A 9,765-nucleotide genomic window follows, 5' to 3' on the forward strand; every position below is an offset into this window, starting at 1 on the left:
ACTTGTAGTTGTGTGCTTTATACTGCTAATGTACAATCTGTTATGTTCTGAAGTAACTTGTGGTTGTGTGTTTTATACTGCTAATGTACATTCTGTTATGTTCTGAAGTAACTTGCAGTTGTATATTTTATACTGCTAATGTACAATCTGTTATGTTCTGAGGTAACTTGTAGTTGTATATTTTATACTGCTTGTGTACAATCTGTTATGTTCTGAATTAACTTGTATTTGTATGTTTATACTGCTGATGTACAATCTGTTATGTTCTGAAGTAACTTGTGGTTGTGTATTTTATACTGCTAATGTACAATCTGTTATGTTCTGAAGTAACTTGTAGTTGTGTGTTTTTACTGTTGGTGTACAATCTGTTATGTTCTGAAGTAACTTGTATTTGTATGTTTATACTGCTAATGTACAATCTGTTATGTTTTGAAGTAACTTGTGGTTGTGTGTTTTATACTGCTTATGTACAATCTGTTATGTTCTGAGGTAACTTGTAGTTATGTGTTTTATACTGGTTGTGTATAATCTGTTATGTTCTGCAGTAACTTGCAATTGTATGTTTATACTGCTTATGTACAATCTGTTTTGTTCTGAAGTAACTTGTAGTTGTGTGTTTTATACTGCTGGTGTACAATCTGTTATGTTATGAAGTAATTTGTTGTTGTTTGCTTATATGTCTTATGTACAATTTGTTCTGTTCTGAAGCAACTTGTAGTTGTGTGTTTTATACTGCTGGTGTACAATCTGTTATGTTCTGAAGAAACTTGTAGTTGTGTGTTTTATGCTGCTGGTGTACAATCTGTTATGATCTGAAGTAACTTGTAGTTGTGTGCTTTGTACTGCTAATGTACAATCTGTTATGATCTGAAGTAACTTGTAGTTGTGTGCTTTATACTGCTAATGTACAATCTGTTATGTTCTGAAGTAACTTGTGGTTGTGTGTTTTATACTGCTAATGTACATTCTGTTATGTTCTGAAGTAACTTGCAGTTGTATATTTTATACTGCTAATGTACAATCTGTTATGTTCTGAGGTAACTTGTAGTTGTATATTTTATACTGCTTGTGTACAATCTGTTATGTTCTGAAGTAACTTGTATTTGTATGTTTATACTGCTGATGTACAATCTGTTATGTTCTGAAGTAACTTGTGGTTGTGTATTTTATACTGCTAATGTACAATCTGTTATGTTCTGAAGTAACTTGTAGTTGTGTGTTTTTACTGTTGGTGTACAATCTGTTATGTTCTGAAGTTATTTGTTGTTGTGTGCTTTATATGTCTTATGTACAATCTGTTATGTTCTGAGGTAACTTGTAGTTGTATATTTCATACTGCTTGTGTACAATCTGTTATGTTCTGAAGTAACTTGTATTTGTATGTTTATACTGCTGATGTACAATCTGTTATATTCTGAAGTAACTTGTAGTTGTATGTTTAATACTGCTTATGTACAATCTGTTTTGTTCTGAAGTAATTTGTAGTTGTGTGTTTTATACTGCTGGTGTACAATCTGTTATGTTCTGAAGTAATTTGTTGTTGTGTGCTTTATATGTCTTATGTACAATTTGATCTGTTCAGAAGCAACTTGTAGTTGTGTGTTTAATACTGCTGGTGTACAATCTGTTATGTTCTGAAGAAATTTGTAGCTGTGTGTTTTATATTTCTTATGTACAATTTGTTCTGTTCTGAAGTAACTTGTAGTTGTGTGTTTTATACTGCTGGTGTACAATCTGTTATGTTCTGAAGTAATTTGTAGTTGTGTGTTTTATATTTCTTATGTATAATTTGTTCTCTTCTGAAGTAACTTGTAGTTGTGTGTTTTTTTACTGCTTATGTACAATTTGTTATGTTCTGAAGTAACTTGTAGTTGTGTGTTTTATACTGCTGGTGTACAATTTGTTCTGCTCTGAAGTAATTTGTAGAACTTTGTTTATACTGCTTATGTACAATCTGTTATGTTCTGAAGCAACTTGTTTTTTTTATTTTTTATACTTCTGTTATTATAGTTCTAAAGTAAATTGTTGTCGTGTGTTTATGTACAATATTCAACATTTTGAAGTTACTTGTAGTTTTCACTGTTTCACTGTGCTTTAATTTTAAGTAACATGTAGTTTTGTGTCTATTTTTGTTCATGTACCATAAAAGGCTGTATCTTCAAATGATTTTTCTATGAATTATTAAAATAAGGTAGTTTTGAATGTGAATATAATACTTACATCTCGATAATCAATGTCTGCACCATTCTGTAGACATAATTTTAAGGCTTCTATATCTCTATTTCCAGCAGCTGTAGTAAGTTTCTGTAAGTAAACCGTAATAAAAATATATTGAAATGAATGTCCTAACTGTTAAATTAGGTAATACTTATGTTTTCTTCTGTTTAGCAATGACTACATAAATCAGTAGAATTCTTCCTTCAAATAACAGACAGAGAGGAATTCTTTTAATAGCATATAATTGTTGGGATTTATGCGTTTTAAATTATCAAGAAAAACACCAAGAGTGCACACGCTGAAATGTCTCGCCTTCTTTACTAATCATTGATATTATGTTGATAGTCCTAAATAAAAAGCTTTATCACAACTGTCACATAAACTTAACATTAACCAAGAAAACTAAACATTGACCAATGAACCATGAAAATGAGGTCAAGGCATGTACAGCTAACAATTCTTCCAAACAACAGATATAGTTGACCTATTGGTTATAGTTTAAGAAAATCAGACCAAAACACAAAAACTTAACACTGAGCAATGAACCGTGAAAATGAGGTCAAGGTCAAATAAAACCTGTGCGATTGACATATAAACCATAAAATATTTCCATACAACAAATATAGTTGACATATTGCATAAAGTATTAAATAAAAAGACCAAAACTGAACTTTGACCAGTGAACCATGAAAATGAGGTCACGGTCAGATGACACCTGCCAGCTAGACATGTACACCTTACAATCATTCCATACACCAAATATGGTAGACCTATTGCATACAGAATAAGAACAAGAATGTGTCCATAGTACACGGATGCCCCACTCCCTCTATCATTTGCTATGCTCAGTGGACCGTGAAATTGGGGTTCAAAACTTTAATTTGGAATTAAAATTAGAAAGATCATATCATAGGGAACATGTGTACTAAGTTTCAAGTTGATGTAACTTTAACTTCATCAAAAACTACCTTGACCAAAATTTTTAACCTGAACTTTGCACTATCATTTTCTATGTTCAGTGGACCATGAAATTGGGGTCGAAACTATAATTTGGCATTAAAATTAGAAAGATCATATCATGGGGAACATGTGTATTAAGTTTCAAGTTGATTGGACTTCAGCTTCATCAAAAACTACCTCGACCAAAAACTTTAACCAGACGGACGAAGGGAGGCACAGACCAGAAAACATAATGCCCCTCTACTATCGTAGGTGGGGCATTAAAACAGACCAAAACACAAAAACCTTACTGTAACCACTGAACCATCAAAATGAGTTCAAGGTCAGATGACACCTGCCATTTGGACATATACACTTTACAGTCCTTCCATACACTGAATATACTAGATCTATTGCTTATAGTATCTGAAATATGGACCTGACCACCAAAACTTAACCTTGTTCACTGATTCATGAAATGAGGTCGCGGTCAAGTAAAAACTGTCTAACAAGCATGAAGACCTTGCAAGGTACACACATACCAAATATAGTAATCCTATTACTTATAATAAGAGAGAATTTAACATTACAAAAAATATTTTTTTCAAGTAGTCACTGAACCATGGAAATGAGGTCAAGGACATTGGACATGTGACTGACGGAAACTTCATAACATGAGGCATTAATATACAAAATATGAAGCATCCAGGTCTTCAACCTTCTAAAATATGAAGCTTTTAAGATGTTATCCGCCGTCGAATCACTATCCCTATGTCGAGCTTTCTGCGACTTAAGTCACAGGCTCGACAAAAATTGTTAACCTTAAAAAGAAACTAGATTTGGCATATCCTTGATTTTTCTTTCTTGTAGTATTTTCTGGACTTTGACCTTTGTCCTTTTAAAGACATGTAATACACTTAGTCCTTTAGTTGCCCCTACTTTTGTCCTTTTTAAGACATGTAGTTGTGTTTTTCATTCACTATATAGCTAAGTCCTTCAATTGCCTTTAAAAGACATGTAGTTGTGTTTCATTCACTTTGCCCTAGGTAATTTCTCATCCTTTTTCATATCAGCTAGTAGAAATCTCTCTATTAACTTACTTAAAGAGATACATATATAAATGTATGTAGACTGAATAAATGTAGATGTGGGATATAATAAAGCAATGAGAATGTTACCTAACAAGACAAAAAGTGTGTTGCATCAGTCAGCTCTTTATACCATAAAATAGATTGGTCGCATTCAACTCACATGAACTTAACAATGGCAAGGGAAGATAGCTTCTGTATTTTATTTTTTTTTATGTAGAAAAATTGTCCCAATATTTTTTTCAAATAACTCTACAGACCTACTTAGAGTTACAAATAAACAAGGATTCTGAAGGTACTACATAAATAATACACTATCTCCCACTTTAAAAATCTATCCCCCCCCCCTTCCCACCTCCCTCAAAAGCTGTCCATCCCCTCCTACATCATGTACATTCATACTTAAAATATATTCACTAAATTTCTTAAACTGCATTTTTGTTTGTTTTGTTCAGTTACTGAATACTGATTCAAATGCTGTTTGTGTCACCCGTGTAATGAGTAGAAATGTTTTTGAGTTCACCTTGCTTTGTCCCAGTTTTGTATTTTTTTATTTTGTTTTGGAATAAGTAGTTTGGTAGTTCACTTAGAATTCTACTAGTTTTTATCTCAAGTTATCACATACTTGTATCTAATTGTACACTAAGGCCAAATAAAAAAGTATGTGTGGTTCCAGTTACATCTGAAAATAAGTTAGGGTAGGTAGGCAGGGATTTATTTTTATTTTATGGGGTTTTTTTACATTGAGTCTATGGGAGCAACATTCTGACTTTAACAGTGCTTAATGAAAAATGACAATAAAATCTTTAGGGTAGGCTATTTTTAAGCCGAAAAAGTAGGGACGGTAGGGTTACTGGAACCACACATATATTTTTATTTGGCCTAATGGGGAACAAAACTATAAATGACAAGGAGACTATTAAGTAAATCTTACCTTATTCCAACTTCCCATTATAGCCTAAAAATGAAAAAGAAGAATTATAGTCAATATATACTGTTGAGTTTTAATTGAGGTATTTGTGTTATTGCCAATTGAAACATGATCACTATGGTTGGTAAAATACTGACTTAATATTTTTATCTTCTTATTTCATTCAAATAATATATTATAGCATTGAAACAGTCATTTATCTGAACTTTTCTGCACTATTTAAAGTTAATGAACTGAACTCAAAACCTTAAAAATCTAATCACATACCTAAATGAGGTACAAATGTATTCTACAAGCAGGGTGTGACTTTTTCCATCGAACACCAGAACATCTAATGCACTTTTCCAGATCTAAAAATTTCAAAAGTTTTATTTACCAGCATTAAGACACACATAAAGAACAATATTAAATATCATATTGCAGATTCTCAGAACATTATCAATAATCAACTAGACCAGTCACATTAAATTCAATCATTTTTTTTTATTCTGTGTGTGCCTGTCGAAAGACAGGACCAATAAGGTAGTGGTTGTAGTTAGAAGCTGTGTATTCTACATACAGGGTGTGACTCTTTCCACAGACAGGACCTATATAACGTAGTGGCTGTAGTTAGAAGCTGTGTATTCTACATACAGGGTGTGACTCTTTCCACAGCCAGGACCTATATAACGTAGTGGATGTAGTTAGAAGCTGTGTATTCTACATACAGGGTGTGACTCTTTCCACAGACAGGACCTATATAACGTAGTGGCTGTAGTTAAAAGCTGTGTACCATATTTGTGTTTCCTTCATTGTTGTAGTAGGCTGTTCGTTTTTTTTTTGAAATGTTTCATATTTTATCATACCAAGGCTTTTTATAGATGATTATATGGTTTGGGTTTTGCTCATTGTTGAAGGCTATTCGACGACATGTAATTGTTTATATCTTTGTCCTATGGTCTAGGAATAATTGTATCATTGTTAATCATACCACATCTTCTAATTATTATATGGTATGGGTTTTACTCATTGTTGATGGCTGTTGAACGACCTGTTATTGTTTATATCTTTGTCCTATGGTCTAGGAATAATTGTATCATTGTTAATCATACCACATCTTCTAATTATCATATGGTATGGGTTTTGCTCATTGTTGAAGGCTATTGGACGACCTGTAATTGTTTATATCTTTGTCCTATGGTCTAGGAATAATTGTATCATTGTTAATCATACCACATCTTCTAATTATTATATGGTATGGGTTTTGCTCATTGTTGAAGGCTATTGGACACCTGTAATTGTTTATATCTTTGTCCTATGGTCTAGGAATAATTGTATCATTGTTAATCATACCACAACTCCTAGTTATCCTATGGTATGGGTTTTGCTCATTTTCTTTATACAATGACTTTGAATAATTTCAAACTATTGGGTAACAGAAAGAAGTTGCACAGCATAAACAACAAGAATGTGTCCTAAGTACACGGATGCCCATTCCCCATTATAATGTTCTATGTGCAGTGGACTGTGAACTGGGAGTAATCTCTAATTTGACATTAAAATTAGAAAGATCATATCATAAGGAACATGTGTACTAAGTTTCAAGTTGATTGGACTTCAAGTTCATCAAAAACTTTAACTTGAAGCAGGACAGACGGACCAACGGACGGAAGATCAGACGAACAGACGGACCCACAGATCAAAAAACATAATGCCCATTAAAAAGGGGCATTCAAATTGCTAACATTCTACAAATCAACTTTTTCAAGCTGTTCATCAAATATAAAATCATTCCCTTCCATAGAAGCCAAGAAAAAGAAATTTTCATTGTACAATGAGTGTTGTATAATTTCAAACTATCAACCAATAGGATGTGGCTGTACGACAGATGTGAAAACAGGAAGTGGATGTATGACAGATGCGAAACCAGGAAGTGGATGTATGGCAGATGTGAAAACAGGAAGTGGCTGTATGGCATATGTGAAAAACAGGAAGTGGCTGTATGGCATATGTGAAAACAGAAAGTGACTGTATGGCAGATGTGAAAAAAAGGAAGTGGCTGTATGGCATATGTGAAAAAAAGGAAGTGGCTGTATGGCATATGTGAAAAAAAGGAAGTGGCTGTATGGCATATGTGAAAACTACTTACTCTGACTCTGTATTGATTTACCTCATTTTGGAGAAGCAGCAAATATTAATTTTCAAGTCTTTGGTTGAACTGTCCAGGGTTTAAACCCACCACCTCCCACACTAAAAGTTAACACAATACCACAACACCGTGAAGATCTTTGGTTGAACTGTCCAGGGTTTAAACCCACCACCTCCCACACTAAAGGTGAACACAATACCACAACACCGTGAAGATCAACGAGGCAGTCTTTATGGATTGATTTGTTTTGTTCTCTTAAAAAAACATATATTATACAATACATACTAATAAATAAATACTGATGAATGTACTTCTGAGGTCAGCCTAATTTATAAGTAACGTTGTGTCGTCATCTAAAGCATCTGTAAAAAATAACTATAAATCATATTTACTTGTTTAAGCATATATATATGTAACATTGAAGTATGACTAAAAAATACTTCATTCGTACTTGTTATGAATGTTTCTTATAAACATATCAATGTGTGTGTGTTATCTCCCTGTTTCAATAAAATAAACTTACAGTTATAAGTTATATGATTCGCTATTGACCCCCTACGGATCCATAGAGGGTTAGTAAAATCCATAGGGGCTGAGGCCGAAGGGGGTAAGTAGTGAACCATATATACGATATAACAAGTTTATCGCACATGGGACTTTTCCTGCTGCGTTTTGTATAAAAATAAACAATGAAATACAACAACATCAATAGATGACGTCACCATTAACAATAGACAGAGGTCAAGAACCCATATGAAATTCACTAACCAAATCTATAGGGGGTCACCATGTGACTGCGTTAAACCAAATTAAACCAAATCAAACAAAAAAAGGTAGAATGTGCAATTAAATCCTAAATTTAATGGCCCGCTTCATAAAAATGAAGACCTTATCATATGAGGTTATTTTTGAATCGTTGATTATATATTAACCTGTACACATCTCCATTCTTGCTTTGTTGGGTTGCTCATCTCACTTTATTTTTCTATAGCACAAGTTCAATTTTATATTTGAAGACAAATAACATTGTAATGATGTCATCACATTCTTTGTGTCTTGTTTACCATGTTTACTATAAAAACATTGGTGGTATGGTATTTTGAATGTAAAAACTATATGTTGATTATCTCCCCTTATAGAGTTTGAACATTTTACATTATCTCCCCATATAGAGTTTAAACATTTTACAGTTACCTTATCTCCCCTTATAGAGTTTGAACATTTAACATTATCTCCCCTTATAGAGTTTGAATATTTTACATTATCTCCCCCTATAGAGTTTGAACATTTTACATTATCTCCCCTTATAGAGTTTGAACATTTTACATTATCTTCCCTTATAGAGTTTAAACATTTTACATTATCTCCCCCTATAGAGTTTTACATTTTACATTTGAAACAAATTTCAATAGTAATTGATCTTATATAGTTCACATATAATGTACACTTACCTATAATAGTAACTTGACTGTACAAGGATCACATTGACTATAATAACAACTTGACTGGACAAGGATCACATTGACTATAATAACAACTTGACTGTACAAGGATCACATTGACTGGACACGGATCTAATAAATACAAATAATAGATGTTCAAAATATGGCTAAAAAGAAAAAAAACCAAACAACAGTACACAAACACAAAATTAACTAGCCTGTATCACTCACCTGATTCTACTTGAGTTTTTGAAATCATATAAAAAAATATAGAATTTGGCTAAAAGTAACAACACATGGCCGGCATCTCATAAGGAAAGGAACATTCGTGTTATGTTTGATTTCATTCAATTCAGTGGTTCTTTAGAAGAAGACTTGTATGCATTTCCCATAGGGTCCTATGTTAAACTAAGTCCCCCCCCCCACTGGCAGCCATCTTGGATGTTGCAATGGCGACAAAGTAACAACGCAAATAATAAAAAAAAAAAAAATATAAAAAAAATAAAAAAAAAAAAAACAACGCTTGGTCAGCACCTCATAAGGAACATTCATGCTATGTTTTGTTTTATACCATTTAGTGGTTCTCTAAAAGAAGTCATTTGTATGCATTTCCCATAGGGTCCTATGTTAAACTAAGTCCCCCGCTGGCGGCCATCTTCTATGATGGATCAGCTACAAAGTAACAACATTTGGTCAGCACCTCATAAGGAACATTCATGACATGTTTGGTTTCATTCCATTCAGTGGTTCTCTGAAAGAAGTCATTTGTATGCATTTCCCAAAGGGTCCTATGTTAAACTAAGTCCACCACTGGCGGCCATCTTAGATAATGGATCAGCTACAAAGTAACAACACTTGGTCAGCACCTTATAAGGAACATTCATGTCATGTTTGGTTTCATTCCATTCAGTGGTTCTCTGAAAGAAGTCATTTGTATGCATTTCCCATAGGGTCCTATGTTAAACTAAGTCCCCCGCTGGCGGCCATCTTGGATGATGGATCGGCTAAAAAGTAACAACA

General features: G+C 33.2%; 1 long non-coding RNA gene across 1 annotated transcript; it reads right to left on the minus strand.

Moving 5' to 3' along the window:
* Nucleotides 1-4,680: 4,680 nt before the first annotated feature.
* Nucleotides 4,681-8,873, minus strand: LOC143054703 (uncharacterized). Its single transcript, XR_012971794.1, has 4 exons — nucleotides 8,755-8,873; nucleotides 7,589-7,665; nucleotides 5,443-5,525; nucleotides 4,681-5,202 (listed from the first exon to the last, which is right to left on the minus strand). It is a non-coding gene; the product is annotated as an uncharacterized LOC143054703 (long non-coding RNA).
* Nucleotides 8,874-9,765: the final 892 nt, after the last annotated feature.

This window comes from Mytilus galloprovincialis, chromosome 12, assembly GCF_965363235.1.
Source record: "Mytilus galloprovincialis chromosome 12, xbMytGall1.hap1.1, whole genome shotgun sequence".
NCBI classification, from domain to species: domain Eukaryota; kingdom Metazoa; phylum Mollusca; class Bivalvia; order Mytilida; family Mytilidae; genus Mytilus; species Mytilus galloprovincialis.